The sequence below is a fragment of the Triturus cristatus genome, chromosome 3_1 (assembly GCF_964204655.1).
Source record: "Triturus cristatus chromosome 3_1, aTriCri1.1, whole genome shotgun sequence".
In the NCBI taxonomy this organism is placed as follows: Eukaryota; Metazoa; Chordata; class Amphibia; order Caudata; family Salamandridae; genus Triturus; species Triturus cristatus.
The window spans coordinates 848,481,673-848,499,394 of record NC_140583.1 but is presented as its reverse complement, the minus strand read 5'-3'; the positions used below and the strand labels follow the sequence as shown (position 1 = coordinate 848,499,394).

General features: G+C 42.9%; 1 protein-coding gene across 6 annotated transcripts in view; it reads right to left on the bottom strand.

Annotated features, from left to right (window-relative positions):
- The window catches only part of WIPF1 (WAS/WASL interacting protein family member 1), a 481,960-nt gene that overhangs the window by 283,260 nt on the left and 180,978 nt on the right, over nucleotides 1–17,722 (bottom strand). For 3 of the 6 annotated variants that reach the window (XM_085645252.1, XM_085645254.1, XM_085645253.1), the window contains one exon: nucleotides 15,996–16,074. The exons of 1 other annotated variant lie outside the window; for it this stretch is intronic. The gene's annotated coding sequence lies outside the window, so the exon portion shown is untranslated. Of the gene's footprint in view, nucleotides 1–1,399; nucleotides 1,451–15,995; nucleotides 16,075–16,202; nucleotides 16,225–17,722 lie in introns of those variants that run through there. 2 more of the 6 variants (XM_085645255.1, XM_085645257.1) reach the window with 2 other exon arrangements.

Here is a 17,722-nt window from a genome sequence, read left to right as displayed (position 1 = left end):
TACCACACCAAATACCTCAACGATCACCAACTCCTCAACACCACTCAGTCTGGTTTCAGACCCAACCACAGCATGGAAACTGCCCTCATCGCTGCCGCGGCTGACATCCGTATGACTCTGGACAGAGGAGACATGGTGGCCTTCATCCTCCTCATCATTTGACACAGTCTCCCACCCCATCCTCATCCAATGCCATATCACAACATTTGAATCCAAGGACACACACACTGATGGATCTGCTTCTTCATGACTGGAAGGACCCAGTCAGTAAGCCTGGCACCATACCCCTCGGACGCCTGCGACTTCAGCTGCGGTGTTCCACGAGGATCATCCCTGAGCCTAATTCTTTTCAACGCATACATGATGTCTCTAGCCAGCATCATCTGCTCTTGAAATATCAATATCCTCCCCTACACAGATGACACGCAACTCATTCTCTCCCTCATGGGCAAGAATAACAGTACCCGGATCAAGTTCAATGCCTGCATGACTGAAAGAGCCTACTGGATGAAGACCAACTGTCTAAAACCTACATCGACAAGACTGAAATTGTGATCTTTGGGTAGATCACATCACTGTGGGACTCCACCTGGTGGTCAACAGAGCTAGGACCGCCACCCACCCACGCCAAGAACCTGAGGAAAATTATCAGTCGGCTCCTAATCAGCACTGGGAAAACAGCCAAGCATGCCCTGGTCACAGGCAAGCTGATCTACAGGATCAACAGAAAACTCATCAGAAGGGTGCAGACAATTCAGATCTCGGCAGCCAAAATCACTCCACCTCCCACGCTGCATTCACATCACACTACACCTGAAGGAGCTCCACTTGCTCCCCATTCATGAACAAGCACAGTTCAAACTACTCATCCACACTTTCAAAGTACTGCATAACACTGGCCCAGCAAACCTCAACAATCACATCGGCTTTCACAAACCTTCCAGACACCTCCGCTTGTCCGAATCCCTACTTGCATAAATCCCACGCATATGGAATACCAGATCCGACGGCCATGCCTTCTTCTTCATTGTGCTGTAAGCATGGAAAGACCTGCTGCTACACATAAGAGCGTCCTCCTCACTTCGTGAATTTCGCAAGAAGCGAAAGACCTTTTAATCCTTGCACTCCTAGTCTTTCAATTCCACCACTAGGTGCACACCATTAAAAAGACATCCCGCCATTCATCATTAATTACTCCAGTCTTAAAATGTAGCTAAGTGCTCAAGCATTGTTATCAGAGAAGGTCTTAAATACCCTGCTAAGGTTCCGCATAAAAGTCATAACTCACATTATTTTCAATATCCTTATCTACACTTGTCTCAGCAGTGTTAACATAATTATACCTGTCAACCTATTAGAATGCATAAATCACAATACAATTTCACGAGACGCCACTTACCTCATGTCCTCACTTACAACCTCCAACTGGTAAGCTTAATAGATCCACTTACAGCGAGACTTAATAAATCTTCGGTATCTAGTTAGGTATATTTCCACGTGGAAAGGGACGGTCCTGTGATCCAAAGGTATATCCCTCCTCTGAAATCATAGATAAAACCACCATGTGTAAAATCCCCCACAGCCCAATTTGAAGTATTAACCAATTTAATCCTGCAACTATGTATCCCTCACTGAAAAGTTTTCACCTGCCTGTCATTACATCACAGTACTGGTAACACTGGTTCCTGGACTGGTGCCATCAAAAATGTTTCTAATCACAAACAGTGTAATCGTGCAAACTCATCTATCAGAGACCACAATCTTAAGGACCAGTTTCCAGCTTAATACACATAATTACTCCACACAAGTGAAATTCCATGCATATCCTCAAATTTTAACCCAGGTCAAAATATTTATTACCTTATTTAAGATAAAAAATATATGTAGCACATCATAAATTCCAAGTCAAAGAATCATATTTCTACCTAGAGGCATCTGAAACAGTGTAGGTGAACATAGCCTCCTATATGGCTGCCACCTTAAGTGTATCTAATAATAAACCAAAAGAGAGGAGTAGACATAAAGCGCCATCTATAGTAGACACCATCTTAAACTAGACTTTCTCCAAACTTAAGCACATAATTATACCATACGTCCAAAACGAAAAGAATTCCACACATGTACTAATATTTAGATCAAAGTAGCTACAATTATAACCTCACTTGAGATATACAACTGTGTGGTATGCCATCATTATCAAAAGCGAAGAAACATGTTTCTGCTGAGAAGGGTCCATAGCTTTCAATATTTTGAAAACAAATCTCAACATTTCATCCTAAAATCAACAACGAACCACCCCAATATTAAACGACAAACTTAACTCTGTGATGCCAATTAAAACCTGCATCATGGTATTTCTAAAAGGGGATTCAAAGAGTGCGTGTCTATTTTTGGGAAATAAGCAGCCGCGCTGTGATCAGGATAACATACATTATGAAGGCTGTGGAATTGTGAGTCCTGAAGTGCAAACCCATAATTGTTCTGTCATCGTAAGTCTGATAAATTCAGTATAGAAGGATACACATTCCTGAATACCACTCCTCTACTATGACAGTAATAGAGTCTGAAACATATCCTCCCCTTTAATGACTGGTTTACATTGGCATTCTCCTTCATACACACAATATAATTCTTACTGTGCATCAACTCTAATACAATACTCCAGTATCACAACCTATGTATAAGCACACTAGCACACACAATTATTGTTAATATAGGTCAATCACCCTAAAACTTCTGCAGTTTTTGATCAGTATTAATGCTTTATTCAACAGCCCTTAATTTACGTAAAATCAATTTCCTGTTACCATGCCTTGAACGTACGTGTCTGTGCTGAATACCATGGCATTTGATAACGTCTTGTAATTTTACTGAACATGACAGACAGTGTACCGCTAGTGGGGCTCTCAAGCGTTCTAATATTCGTTCTCTCAGTGGCCAGATAGTACGGCCTGTATACATTAATCCACATTTACAAACAATTGTGTATATAACAAACTGTGTGGAACAGGAAACAATGTGCGTACCCGAGGTCATGACGGTGCTACAATCAAAGCTCAGCTTCTTATCAGCATGTCTGCATGCACTGCAATCTCCACACTTAAAAAACCCTTTATTCTTTTTTGTCAACCAGTGCCCTGTATCTTTTCATTGAGGAAAACTGGGGCTTACTATATTCCGTAGTAGAATACCTCTTTTGATGGCCATGCTGGGGTTATTAGTAAGCCATTTGGCTGAGTTATTGTCAATATACTCCAATTTATTTTTCCCAAAATCCTACTAAGTTTCCCAAAAGCACACCCATCTGATGTTATGAGCTGCACAGTGTTAATAGATGATTGACATGCACTTGATCTTTTGTGCTCCTTCAATGTATCCTTTCATTTCAAACATCAAGCCCTATAAGAAGCCTTCACCTTGGATTTCTACCCTCCTTTGAAAACTGTCTGTCATGTCTCTTTAAGTGTGTAAGAAAACATGTTCTTCACTGCAATACAATCTAACCATCATCATCTCACCGTACAGAATAGCTAACAGTTGAGAACTGAGATGAGCGCGGTCAGCATTACATTAGATGAGGTTGCCTTTCTGAAGGGTCTACTTTGTATTTTGCTTCATTTTATGTAAATCTCCACATCAAAAAAACAAATACTCACAGAGCTGTAATTAAATATAAATGTCATGTTATTGGGGTTCTGATCAAGCTATGCCAACAATGGTTTCAGTTGTTCTAGTGAGCCTGTCCATATCATAAGTATGCGGTCAATAATGCGACCCCAGTCAAATATGCAATCAACATACATGGAACAACTTGGTCCCCAGAAATATCAGTCTAATATGTATATGTTTTCTAGCCCTGATGAAGTCCAGGCAATGATGCTTGATTAAACAATCGTTGACAAGTTTGCGTTCAAGAAAAGAATAAAGAAATCAGAACCTGGATAAAGAACAGAAAACTCATTGTGCTTTCTTACATGTGCTCACAAGAAATTTGGGAATAGGTATTCATTGTGCTTCACTATTACCATCCTTCTGAACCACAGTCTGAAACCTGGAGAGTAGATCATTTTGCAGAACTGAATACCTATGAATCGAGCCACCAACTGAGATTAAGACAACTCTTCTAGTCAATGTACACAGTCCTGAAATGTCTATCATACTACCTACCAAACTAATAATTGGGCAAGTTTCAAACTTGACATCAAGATATTTGCTCACATGGTCAAAAATTACTGTTCAGTTTAATAAACTGACCAGTACTTTTTGGATTGTGAGCAGCTACAGGCAGTGTAAAACTAGTCTCCTAAATTAGAATTCTGACATGTATAACAATAGGGTGGAGTATTGGTATTAGTCTTTCATAAACATCATGGGATGTGATATAATAGACATCTGGCACAGACATGCACCTGAGAGGTGCTGCACAAACAAGTTTATAGGTAAATCTGTAAACTTTGGATCAGACCGTTTTACTATTTCTTCTTCTAGTCGGTCTTCAATTTTATAAAAGGGTTTCAACTTGGGGTTCGTGTTAAATGAATATAACCATTGGTACCCCTTGCTCAGGCTACTTACTAAAGTCTCTGAGTAAAGTAGTTTTTTTATCCAGCTCAGAATGCTTTATCGTTTTGCTTGATGGAAGTTTATCAAGTGATAATTGCATTGTATACTTCACCATAAGCTCAGTCTGGCACGCAGAATACAGCCGATTATCCATCAAAAATCAGTAACATACACCATAACAATATTCTTCCACCTTTTATAAGCACTGGTATTCAGTGAAGTAAACAATGACCTACAATACTCCAATTTAATTTTAGCCTTAACCAAAGGAATTTCAAACTAAAATCGGTGTTTTAGCATTAAAAATAATGTATTTTACTGAGCTCACAGGAGAGTTGGAGACATGGGTAGGCACCCTAAATGAGATTGACTGGCAGGTCACTAAGATGGCCTCAACAAAGATAGTGATTTCTGCCAGGGTGAGAATGATACAGCTTAAGTACTTACACATAACTTACCTCACTCACTTTAGGAAAGCAAAGAACATGCATTGGTAGGTACTGGCACTGTGATTGCCAAGAGAGACATAGCCAGATACTGGAAATCTGAAACTGCACCTCCCGTATTGCAAAGATAAGAGAACATGGAAGTGTTGTGAGTAACAACAAACATACACATGTTGCTGCCTCCATCCCTAGACTAAGCTAATAGTGTGTAATCCGAGTTGAGAAGATTACTTGCTGTGTAGGATCAGGGTCCTCTACCACCTTTTCCAGCTTCAGAGAGAGAACAACGACTTTATGTAGGTACTACAACAGTTTTACCATCAAGGCACTTACATAGTTGTAATTTGTCTGTACACTTTAAAACATTAATGCAGAAAACTGTTAATTCATTATTAGTATTAGTCCAAAATGATAGCCTTTTATAGAACGCTGTTAGATTAGACTACATAGAATGCATTCAAAGCAATCCTGAGCTTGCAACCACTTTATTAGAGCCATTGTCTTTCTATCCGTTTAAATGACAGGCTTACTTACAATGGACGTTCAAGCAAACTCGCTAGGGGCAAAGGGGCATATGTATGAAAAGGCCGTTTTGCCAGTCCTTAATAGCAATTTTTAGCGAATCACTATTAGGGACTCGCAAAATGCTATGTATGTAGCATTCGCACTAATAATTGCGATTCCTACATAGTCCTTAATTGCGATTCGCAATTAAGGAATACCTTCCCACTCATTCCTATGGGCCTAGAGTTTTTGCGTGTTTTTGCGAGTACCCATTAGGTACTCGCAAATTGCGAATGCAATTTCAAGGGTGTCAAAAGGGCACCCTTTAGCACCCTGTAAATATGTATGTGTGCACATGTGGCGCCCATACATGCCCTAAGGGCATGTATGTGCGCCACATGGCACTTTGAAAAATGCTAAAAAAAGTGCATTTCTCCAGCGAAAAGCGCACAACTTGGGGGCTTCCTACATTGCATTTAAGAAATCGCAATTTGTGATTCCTTAAATGCAATCGCAAAATAGGGAATCGCAAATTTTGAAATTCCTTATTTTGCGATGGCCTTTTGGGATGATACATCCCAAAAGGTCTTTCCCTGTTCGCAAACGGGCCAATTCTGAGAATCGGCCCGTTTGCAAATGGGAAAAGGGCTTGATACATATGCCCCAAAATGCTTTAGCAGTCTAAGACTTAAGTAATCTTTTAAGGATCTCCAACCCCGCCGCACAGAGACTCGTCATCCAGGCTTTGATCATAACTCGGCTGGATTATGGGAATTCCCTTTACTTAGGCTCCCCATGCTGTGTTAAGAAGAGGCTACACACTATTCAAAAGGCTTCTGCGCATCTTCTCCTTGAAATCCCAAGGGACCACTCCGCAAGGAGGGCCCTGGCCGACTTACATTGGCTACCCATAGAGCAAGCTGTCCAGTTTAAATCCCTGTGCATTGGCTTAAGGGTCCTCAAATTCTTCATGCCCTAGTTAAACCTTACAAACCCGGCAGATCATCAAGATCCTCAACTTCCTTTTTTTTTTTTTTTTTTTTTTTTTTTTAACGACACCGAGAATTTGTAGATCTAGATGGGTGACCATTCCTTCAAACTTCTGGCACCCCGATTCTGGAACTCTCTGCCTCTCTCATTGCACCAGTCTGAATCCGAACCTGCCTTAAAGCATAGCTTTTCTCTAACCTTCCCCTGTTCAGGTCCTAGCTGGGACGAATGTGTTGATCTACTGGTCTAATTCAGGGCTGGGAGGCCCCTGGTAGCCGTGTGCTCTACAAACTGACTAGACTCCATTAGATTGAATTTCTGCAAAAGTATAGAGAGGTGAAAAAACAACATATTGTCTAAAGGAAAAAAAAAAAACATTGTTTGAAGGTTAATGAAAGTAGGGAACCAGAAACCGAAATGCGGTCCATCATCATCCTCAGAAAGATTTATTTGCTTTAAAAACAATCCTAAAAGTACCACAGACATTAAATGCATCATCATCAAAGCAATAAAAATATATTAAACATTTAAAAATCAGGTATCTTAAAAAAGAAGAGACCATTTAGAAACTGCAAGTTTTAAAAAGCTACCAGCGTTGATACAGACCTCGATATTGGGCAATATTCGTAAACAGTAGAGGGCAGCCTTCCATTGTTGAAATCCATGCATATTAAAAATTGGTTTTTAAAATTTCCGGGTGAAAAATGCATAATATTTACAAAAGAAAAAAAAGTGCTCAAGAGATTGCACAACAAGACTCATCCCATGGGCAAACTAGTACAGCATTGGTATAAAACTGAGTCAGGAGAAAACAAAGTAACAATCTAATAGTCCCAGGCGCAACTTGGATAAGAGCGCACGTTCCCAGCAACTTAACACCCAACTCAAATATAGTTAATGAGTTAGGTGAGGTTTGCATGATTACATAGTCCCACAGGAGAGATTTTCGTAACTGCTCATATTCTCTGGAGGCCCGGCTATAAGACACAGAAAGCTATTTTACCTTGGATATCAGTCTTGGTGACAGAGGTCGGAGATAAAAACATACGTGAAAACCGGTAGGCACTTTTGCCTCTAGTAGGGACTGTACTGGATTATTCCCCACTCTCTTGGAAAAGTCAAACAGAATGACTAAAGTGAAGACACTGGTTAGCTATGCAGGGCGACCATGTTGATCTCTGATCATACACAATTCCCAAGTAAGGAAATTTTGTGGCCATTTCAATACGGTTCCTGTTAACAAGAAATGAACCTACTTTCCCAACTCTCTTCCCACACACCATGTACTTGGTTTTATCTATATTAGTGTCCAGATCCAATCTGTCCATAAAAATAACAAAACTGCTGATTAAGACCCTCAAGCAACTGGGGGTACGGGATATTAATACAGCATCGTCTGCGAAAAGCAGCCGGAACAAGCCCTGACTTTATCATGGGCATATCCTTCCCTGAAACTACTAAGGAAGCATTTAAAAGTCAATGTAGTTCAAAAGCATCAGTCCATTCTTTTCCTGGCCAAAATATAACAGAAGTACTGACACCACAATGTAGTGCTTGGAGAAAATTAACTAAAGCCTCATCCAACCCTGAGGTCAAAAGAGCATCACAAATCTTGCAGCAGTTAACCCTGTTGAAAGCACTTGATAAATCCATAAATTAAATGAATAACGAGCCCCCTTTAGGAAATGTGTATTTGTTGACGATTAGATGGAGGTTAAGGTCTTGCTCAGTACTGTGGAATCCTTTCCAAAACCCCCATTGTGCTTGGGAAATTATCTGGTTGGCACTAGAACAGTCCTCAATCCTTCTAAGCACTATACGTCCAATGACCTTAACAGCCAAATCCAGCCAGAAGGAGAATCTGTCTGTAATATTGTGGATAACTTATTATAACTTTTCTTATAAGTTGAGACAATCACCACAGTATACCATGACTTGGGGAAATCACATAGGGGTGCATTATTGATCACTTCTTAAAGCCGGGGCCCAAAATTCCACATTCCCCTTATAGAAGTCCATTGGGACCCCTTTCGGGCCAGTGCTATCTTGGAACGGCTCTCCATGATTCCCTCACAAACCTCTGCTAGTTCAAACTTTATAGATAATGGAAAGAAAGAGGAACGATCGACAGGCCTGCTGCCCCCTGAACCAGTCTTGGGAATAAATGGCCTTAAAATGAGTAACCCATTTGTCAGCACTGATGTTGGTCCCCAAACCGGCCAAAGCAGTTTCCATAAGTTTAGGCCTGTTAATGATTTTCCAAAAGCCCCCCAGAGTCTTTAAGCCGTATGGAATCCACCATGCCATCCCACATCTATTGCTTAACAGCCTGCTTTCCATTCCAAATAGCTGTTCTATATGCAGCTCGACAAAGCCCTACCTTCAACTTGGTCTTAGGGGCTGTTGATAATGCTTTGTGCAGATGCTTGTTAGCGTACCTACACGGTTTATCAAACCAACATCGTGCAGTATCATTACTGGTCTTCAGCTGGCTAAGGAGATTGCCCTTGATCTTAGAATTCAAAGTATCAAAGGCCTCAAGTATAGCAACACTAGTTTGAGTTTCCTCCAGCAGATAATCCATCACTAAAGAAAATAGATTTTACATGCCGGGTAAGAAACTTAGCAAAATCGATGCCCTGCCACATACGATGCAGCCCTTGATCATGCCTACAAACCCCCTGGCCTTTCCTGGGTGAAAAACTGACCCAGTGAAAACCATGGATGCCTCAATAGGGCTGTGATCACTGAAGGCACTAACTTCCACATTAATGAATTCGATAAGTGAGCCCATGGCAGGTGAAACTAAAACATAGTCAAGAAGCGAGCCTTGCCCCCGCCCATTAAAGGTAGGAGTAAGAGTACCGGACACAAGGTTGCCCCTAAGCTTCATTCCATTCTGAAAACCAACCTCAAGTAAGTGCTTTAACAACTCCCCCCCCCCCCCACCCCCACCCCTATGGTCTTTATTCCTGAAAAAGCCTGTGTCTGTGAGCCACCTGAAAGGGCTGAATGACAGTATGGTTAGAACCCAAGTTGGCATTAAAATCCATCCAATTAAAATATAAAAATTGGAGGACACAAGTGAGAACCTTCTCTTCAGGAAATTAATGATCAACAAGAGGACCGCTAAACTACACGAAGAAAACCACAGAGTTAAACAAATTAAATAATCTAGGGATCACCACCCACTAGATATGTATTCCCAGATGGTTAAAGCGGACAGGGCATATCTTGAAGTTACTTGTAGTGCGGGCCAAGACCAACAAACCCCCACTGGCCCTAGCGCTTAGAGACCTCAGGGCAGGTACGCTAAAGCCCAGAACACCTTCCCAAATTGGGTGATCCAGGCACCACGTTTCCTGGAGCAAAATAAGATCAAAGCCAGCTAAATAGTCAAGCCAATCCACATCTGCCATTTTAGAAAATAACCCAGCCACACTCCAGCAGACTAATTTGGACCCAAGTACAGAACTATCCCCAACCGCAGAGGTGAACAAAACTGCACCACAGGACATAATTCATCTTTCGACACCCCCGTGATCAGCCAACATGAACTTACACCACATCCTGGGATACAATATCTGCCAGGGCAGAATGCCTAAAAGGAACCAGAGTAGGAATTAGGCTCCTACGAAGAGGGCTGATAGCAGCTAAACTCAGATGATGCCAGTCCAAACCACTGAGGTCAACCAATGGCCTGTATCTATTAGAATAGGAGATTCTAAGGTGAGACCTCTGTAGAGTGAGTGGGGAGCAAGGCAGAATGGACCCAGCTTGCAGGTGCCTGTAGAAATACCCTAAGGGTAAAACACTGATGTTGCCATTAGCAGGAAAAGATAGTTGTTGAAAGTTGCTCAAGACTCGTCTAGCAAGATAAGGGTACCTAAAATTAATATTAATACAATACGAGAGAGTCTCATCAGAAAAACTAATTCAGTACAACTGCTGAACCATCACATGTTCTGATCTTGCTGTGTAAAACTCGAGTGGCCAGCAAACCAATGGCACACTTTCTACTTAAGCTGGTCATATGACTCTGAAGAGCAGTCCTCAATTTGGAGGACATTCCCCAAGACCACTACAAAGGGACAGATTTCTGGAGGAAGGTTAATATGTGGAATACCATTACTATGGCAGGGCAACCAAATTAGCACCCTGAGAATGGCCATCCCAATCCCAAACCCTTAGAACACCCCATTTAGGGCTGGGAATAACGGGCATCTCTGAGGGGCCTCCAATGACAGCTTGGGTAACATTCGACAATGAACACTGCAAGGCCTTGGCTTTGTTAGCTTCATTAGCAGCCCTGCAGATGCAGGGGGGATTGACAGGGGTATGGCATGGAGCGCCACATGGACCCCGATGTCCAAAGCAATTAGCAAAGAGGCCAGAGATTTTTACCACTTTAGCTTCAATTTTAGCAAGCCTGTCCATCAGAGGCGCCAGGCAAGATTTAGGGAGCTCATTTAGTTGAGAGAAAAAAGGGACCCAAGTTGCCACACACGAGTGCTCTTGTGGGTCATCGCCCAAAACCAGAGGGTCGGTGCTATTGATAGTACCTTTCCTACCTGCATTAACGTTTTTCGGTTCAACAGACAGTGTTAACTCACCGACCACGGAAACCATGAACTCCCCTTGCTTAACTTGATCTGAAATGGGAGCACCCACCAAAGAATGATCCAGAGTGCCCCCCCAAGTCCAAGGAAAGGCACCTCTCAACCAAATCGATTTCATTTGTAATGACCTCTACAACTCTGACCAAAAATGTATCAATAGTCAAAAAGTCACCTGGGGGTTTAGAGGGTATAGCCTTTCTTTTGCAAACTCCTGGATTCAAAATGTAAGCTCTCCATGAGAACAGTTTCATAGGAGACAGGAATAGCTCACTTCCAGTCAAGCGAGGGGTGCAGGGAAGATGACTTCTGGAGAACTAAGGGTGTAGGGCCATCCCAGCCAAGTTTGGCCACGGACGGGCGCAATGGGCCGCTCTTGGCCCGGGTGCATCCCACGCTGCAGGAGAAGCAAATCGCTTTTAAGCGCTGATATGAGCGTGCTCCTCCTCCTCGCTACACACAAGGAATGCTGGGGGATATAGTCTCACCCCAGCCAGCAAGAGAATCAGCTTGAGATCTTGCACTGCGGGAGAAGCAAAGTACTTTTAAGCGCTAGTATGAGCGTGCACCTCCTCCTCCTCGCCACACATAAGGAATGCTGGGGGATATAGTCCCAGCCAGCAACAGTATCAGCTCGAGGTCCCGCGCAGAGGAAGAAGCAAAGTGCTTCTAAGTGCTGGTATGAGTGTGCCCCTCCTCACCACACACAAGGAATTCTGGGGGACATAGTCCCACCCCATCCAGCAAAATCGTCAGCTCTAAGCTCACTAGAGAACACCGTGCTCCTTTATTTTCTAAAAGAAAGTCATGATGATATGCAAGCAAAAGCTTTATATTTAGCAGTATGTTCTGGCCTCATTTAGAGAGAGAACAAGCATATGGATATTTATGAACTGCAGGTGAACTTGCTGGACTACAGGCCAGCAGTGGGTCTTGAAATGAATTGCCATATGTAAGCGCCATGTATGCATTGTGGTACATTACTGGAATGGAAGCTAACAAATATTGAAAGTACTGGGTGAAGGAAAAGGGAACTACAGCCTCTCTAAAGAATTGACTTGCTCCATTGACTAACAGATTGAGATCTTAAAGGAAAGGGGAAATCGCTTCTACCTCAAACATACCACGAAGTATCCAGTAACAATATATATATATATATATATATATATCTGCAGACGCTTCAAAACACAAAGATTCATCTTTGGTTTTTCCACGTTCCACTAGCCCAGGTATGAAGCATTCTGGGAGTTGCAGTGTCTACCATCGTGGCAACTCAGTGGGCGATCACATGGTTGGGGGAGGCGCTTACTCCGTAATGAGGGAGTGCTGCAGAAACATTTAAAAGCTGGGAGCTACGGATTTTCAGTTGGGCAGTGGCATCTGAAGAAGGCATTAGCCGAAATGCATTATGCCTTATCTGCAATCTAATAAAGAACATCGGCTGAAATCCCTGCTTGTGGCTTCTTCCTTCGGCGCTGTTGGAGGTTGTTTTGGATTTGTTCGTGTCAGCCAGAGACACGTTAAGGAGTCCCGTTTCATTAAGTTGGCTTCCTACTTTCCTGGTTCCTGCTCACGCAGATTTTGTTTTTCGCCAAGGTATTGGCGTGCGGCAGTCCACCTCCAGAGTGCAGGATAAGCAAGAGAGGCTGCCGGTTGGCAGTCCGTGACTTCACGGAGGTAGCTGGTGCATTGTAACCAGCCCACGATCCTGCGGATCTGTACCCTGCAGGTTGAAACGTAGTGCGGGGACTCGAGGGGTCCTGAAGATTTTAATTGGACTGAAGAAAGTGCGCCCAGCTCTGCAGACGCTTCAAAACACAAAGATTCATCTTTGGTTTCTCCACATTCCGCTAGCCCAGGTATGAAGCATTCTGGGAGTTGCAGTGTCTACCATCGTGGCAACTCAGTGGGCGATCACATGGTTGGGGGAGGCGCTTACTCCGTAATGAGGGAGTGCTGCAGAAACATTTAAAAGCTGGGAGCTACGGATTTTCAGTTGGGCAGTGGCATCTGAAGAAGGCATTAGCCGAAATGCATTATGCCTTATCTGCAATCTAATAAAGAACCTCGGCTGAAATCCCTGCTTGTGGCTTCTTCCTTCGGCGCTGTTGGAGGTTGTTTTGGATTTGTTCGTGTCAGCCAGAGACACGTTAAGGAGTCCCGTTTCATTAAGTTGGCTGCCTGCTTTCCTGGTTCCTGCTCACGCAGATTTTGTTTTTCGCCAAGGTATTGGCGTGCGGCAGTCCACCTCCAGAGTGCAGGATAAGCAAGAGAGGCTGCCGGTTGGCAGTCCGTGACTTCACGGAGGTAGCTGGTGCATTGTAACCAGCCCACGATCCTGCGGATCTGTACCCTGCAGGTTGAAACGTAGTGCGGGGACTCGAGGGGTCCTGAAGATTTTAATTGGACTGAAGAAAGTACGCCCAGCTCTGCAGACGCTTCAAAACACAAAGATTCATCTTTGGTTTCTCCACATTCCGCTAGCCCAGGTATGAAGCATTCTGGGAGTTGCAGTGTCTACCATCGTGGCAACTCAGTGGGCGATCACATGGTTGGGGGAGGCGCTTACTCCGTAATGAGGGAGTGCTGCAGAAACATTTAAAAGCTGGGAGCTACGGATTTTCAGTTGGGCAGTGGCATCTGAAGAAGGCATTAGCCGAAATGCATTATGCCTTATCTGCAATCTAATAAAGAACCTCGTCTGAAATCCCTGCTTGTGGCTTCTTCCTTCGGCGCTGTTGGAGGTTGTTTTGGAGATATATATATATATATATATATATATATACACACACACGGAACCTTATTGTGTCTCCATAGCCCCTACTGCACATGATTAAGTTCAAAAAGAAGTGTTCGGAACTGGCACTAGAATTTACAGGAAACTGGACTGATGGCAATATGGAAGAGCAGGTCCTTCTAGCCTAGAGAGAACATGTATTGCTTGGACTGCAGTTCCCCAACACTTGCTAAATATTTACTACACTGAAAGTTTCTTCTCTTAAAAACATTTTTCTCATTTTCAGAACTGGAAGCTGGGGAAGGACTCTCTGAGAAGCACATGTTCAGATTCACTCAAGTATTTTCAAGGCAAGCAAGCTATCAGACTCTAGTTGTGGAATTCACTGTTTTCTGGGACTTTACAAACAGTTGCCTGGGTGAACAGGAAATGGAAGGAAGCTCAAAGTAAAATAAAAATCATAGCACTGCACTACAAGGAGAGATGTCACCTCACGCGGATCCTGCCGGTTTGGATGCAAAATCACTGGACGTGGAAGAAATTTTCTCTTCAGTGTGGATCAATAGTTTAGCTACTTTGGGTATTCTTTTTAGTTTCCAACATATGGAAAGGCACATACTGGACGCACGTACTGTACCTCTGTGATTGTGGAGAAATTCTTAGGTTTGAAGCATAAATTTCCTATCATTCCGCTCTAACATCTACCTGTCCAACACTGGCATGAAAAGGCAATCCCCCTTCAAAAAGACGCAACACATTTATTAGTTAAACCAGCATGAACCAAATTTTCTGTTTGGAAGACACCAAAGCAGACATCAATTTTACTGAGGCTTACGATGTCTAAAGTGACCCACGGGCAAGAAAGAATTGTGGCAAAGGTCCCATAGCCACTGATGGCCTCATGGAAACAGAGAAGTTGGTGCACTGAATTGCAAACTAGGATATAGCTCCACATTTTCCTCTCATTCTCATCAATGGGCTGCGACCTCTCAAGACCATGACCCTCCAATTCACAAGTCGCCAATCACCCACGGTGCTGCTACACTGTGACAAAGGTGAAGCACACCACATCTCTACTGAAAGGAAGCATTGTCAGAGCCCCGAAAGCTCCAATACCAATAACAGCGATTTATCTAGTAAGCCATGTTTAAGAAAGACAGAGCAGTTCTATATACTACCAAAATGTAAATGCTTTTTTTTATTGATTCTCGAAAAGGTATGTTTGCAAGTGAACCAATCACAGAAGATGGTGATCTACTGTTGTGTTTACATTTAGCAGTACCGGAACTCAAGGCTCCAAAAAACAATTCAGGTTTTTCTATTGCCATCTCATGTCACATCATGATTACCTCTACCCGGTGTAAAACATGCAAATGTGAAGGTCTCAGGGCACCATTTACAACAAGTCTTATGTCTGTGGCATTGGGGAACATACTGGAAGTTTCAAGATCTTATAAAGGAACTCTGCATTTGATCTGTTTCTTTTATATGGTCATGAAACTCATCAGTAAATTGTATTATACTCCTAATGTATGCCAGGGGTACTTAATTCCATATATAAAACCATACTGGAACTTTGTGCGGAGCACTCCATAAACTGAATGTTCATTTCACCACACTCAATAGGTGTTATTAAAACATAATGATAATCATTGCATCTATCTGAGAATGATCAAAGACAGAGTTCACCCTGGAGGGATCATTCGAGGCAGTCAGTGGCCTGCAGTTCTGCAAGAGTGAGGTAATGTGGCAGGAAGTGTAGAGAAGTTGAAGAAAGACTTATGAGGTGGAAGGAAGACTACGAACACTTGGTATTCATCAACCCAGGCATAAGGCAGCCCCAGCGGCGGTATCCTAAGAAAACTGTTGGGCCTCTGCGCTTACTTTTCTTACAAATGATGTACCGAAATTAACCATGTCTACATCTACTTCACTGTGTCACACCGCACACTTACGTGCACAAAAAGAAAATGTACAGCGTAATATGTTTTATCTAAACGATTTTCAACACAAGCACAGAGTCACATAAAGCTACATGATAAACTGAAACACAGTTAATTGAGATCGTTTTAGAAGTGTTCCCTATGAAAGTAATGAGACCCTTTAGATACACCCACTGGCGAGGGTGGCCTTTCTTACCAGTTGATGGGGTGTCCTCTTACTTGGAAAAACTGCTTCTTCAAACGTGTATTCTGTTACTCATTCGCATTGTCAGTGGCTGAAATAAAAGCGAGTCTGTTAGAAATTGCGACGCATTACGATGGTACGTCGTATCCATAGATGTAACATTTTCATTCAGAACCACACACACAACGTATACACATTGATATTTAAAATGGACAGCACTTCGAATGATGCTTCTCGACTTCCGTGTTCACATTAGCATTGGATTCTGAACGACAACTCGTAGTTCTGCTCTTAACGCCAGCCAAAGAACAAGAAAAACAGATGCCGTCATATCTAGCAGCATCTCTGCAAACAAGAAAATGCCTTCAGCAGCAACGAGTGACTTCCTAGGCAGGCTAAGCTCCGTGCTTGCTTAGAGTTTAACATGCAGCGTTATTTGCTTCTCATAACCTGAATTTATTTTTGCTACTTCCCCTGTCACGGTCTCACCGGAAGTTGCAAGGTTCTGCGAAACGAGAACTTCCCCTCTCACTTGCACCACTTCCACAATGCGCGTTTCTTCGCAGGGAGCTTGGTAGCGCCCGTAAATTGCTGTGTACATTTCCACACAAACAGCTATGCCGTCTGTACAGAGCAGTTATTCTGTGTGCCGCTACAATAATTGGAACCCAATCAAAAACGTGTTCGAAGGCACGTATGAAATGCACGCCCTCCGTATTCACACGGACAGATCTACCCTCTCCTCCTAGTAAAAGAAACTTCTGAAAATCATCTGTTCGAGGGCCACTGTCAGCAACCACAACAAGCATTAGCATAGCCAATAGGTCTCGCTTTTGGGACCTTATAAGTATTTAGTTATGCAGCACAATATCCTTGGTGCAACAACATTAACTGTTGCATGGTTAAACACTTATAAGGTCCCAAAGGAGAGACCTATTGGCTGTGCCAATGCTTGTTGTATTCTTCGTGGGGTAATAGGTCACAGCTCGACCTTAAATTGTCTACAATTAAAATAAATAAAACCTGTGTGCGATTAGACTGCGGGTCTACAGGAAAGGAACAAGCAGAGAACTGATTTTGTTTTGAACTAGATATAAAAATGTAGGGCACAGATTAAAAATGACAAGTTGTCAGCATCCAGTGATCAGTGCAATGGTCACTCACTGTACGCATGTTCCTAGTGTGGCTGCTTTCGCATTTAGGGGAGAACAGGCGGTTTATTGTTCGAAAGCAGAAGCAGATTAATGTCTCCGAGTGCTGTTCCTCATAGGGGCACATTTGTGTGATAAACATCAGTGACACAAAGACTAAATTGCCCAGTAAGTTTAAAGACAGATTCGAGATAGGGGAGGAATTAAGTTGTCGGTGAATCTAATGTTTTTGCCAAACACTTCGGCCTCATCTTAGATTGTGCTGATGCACGAGGCGGCCATTAGATCTCCCGGACCCAGTACCAATCTTTTGTCACCTTTCTTGCCCCTTTATCAAGCCCTTCAGGAAACAAAACCTCTGAATGCATTCAATCAATAACGAGATCAGTCGATATTATTTGTGAGAGAAACGGGACTTGCAGGCTCTGTTTGGAGAAGGCGGTTTTCTCTAAATGCTGTAGCATGGGCATCTTATCAGTAAGTGAGCGCGGTGCCACGAGAGTGATTGAGCGAGTGTAGATAACGTCACAGTAATTCGGGGCACTGCAGAGACACACGGACCCTGAAGGGCAGAAATCAGCTGGGCAA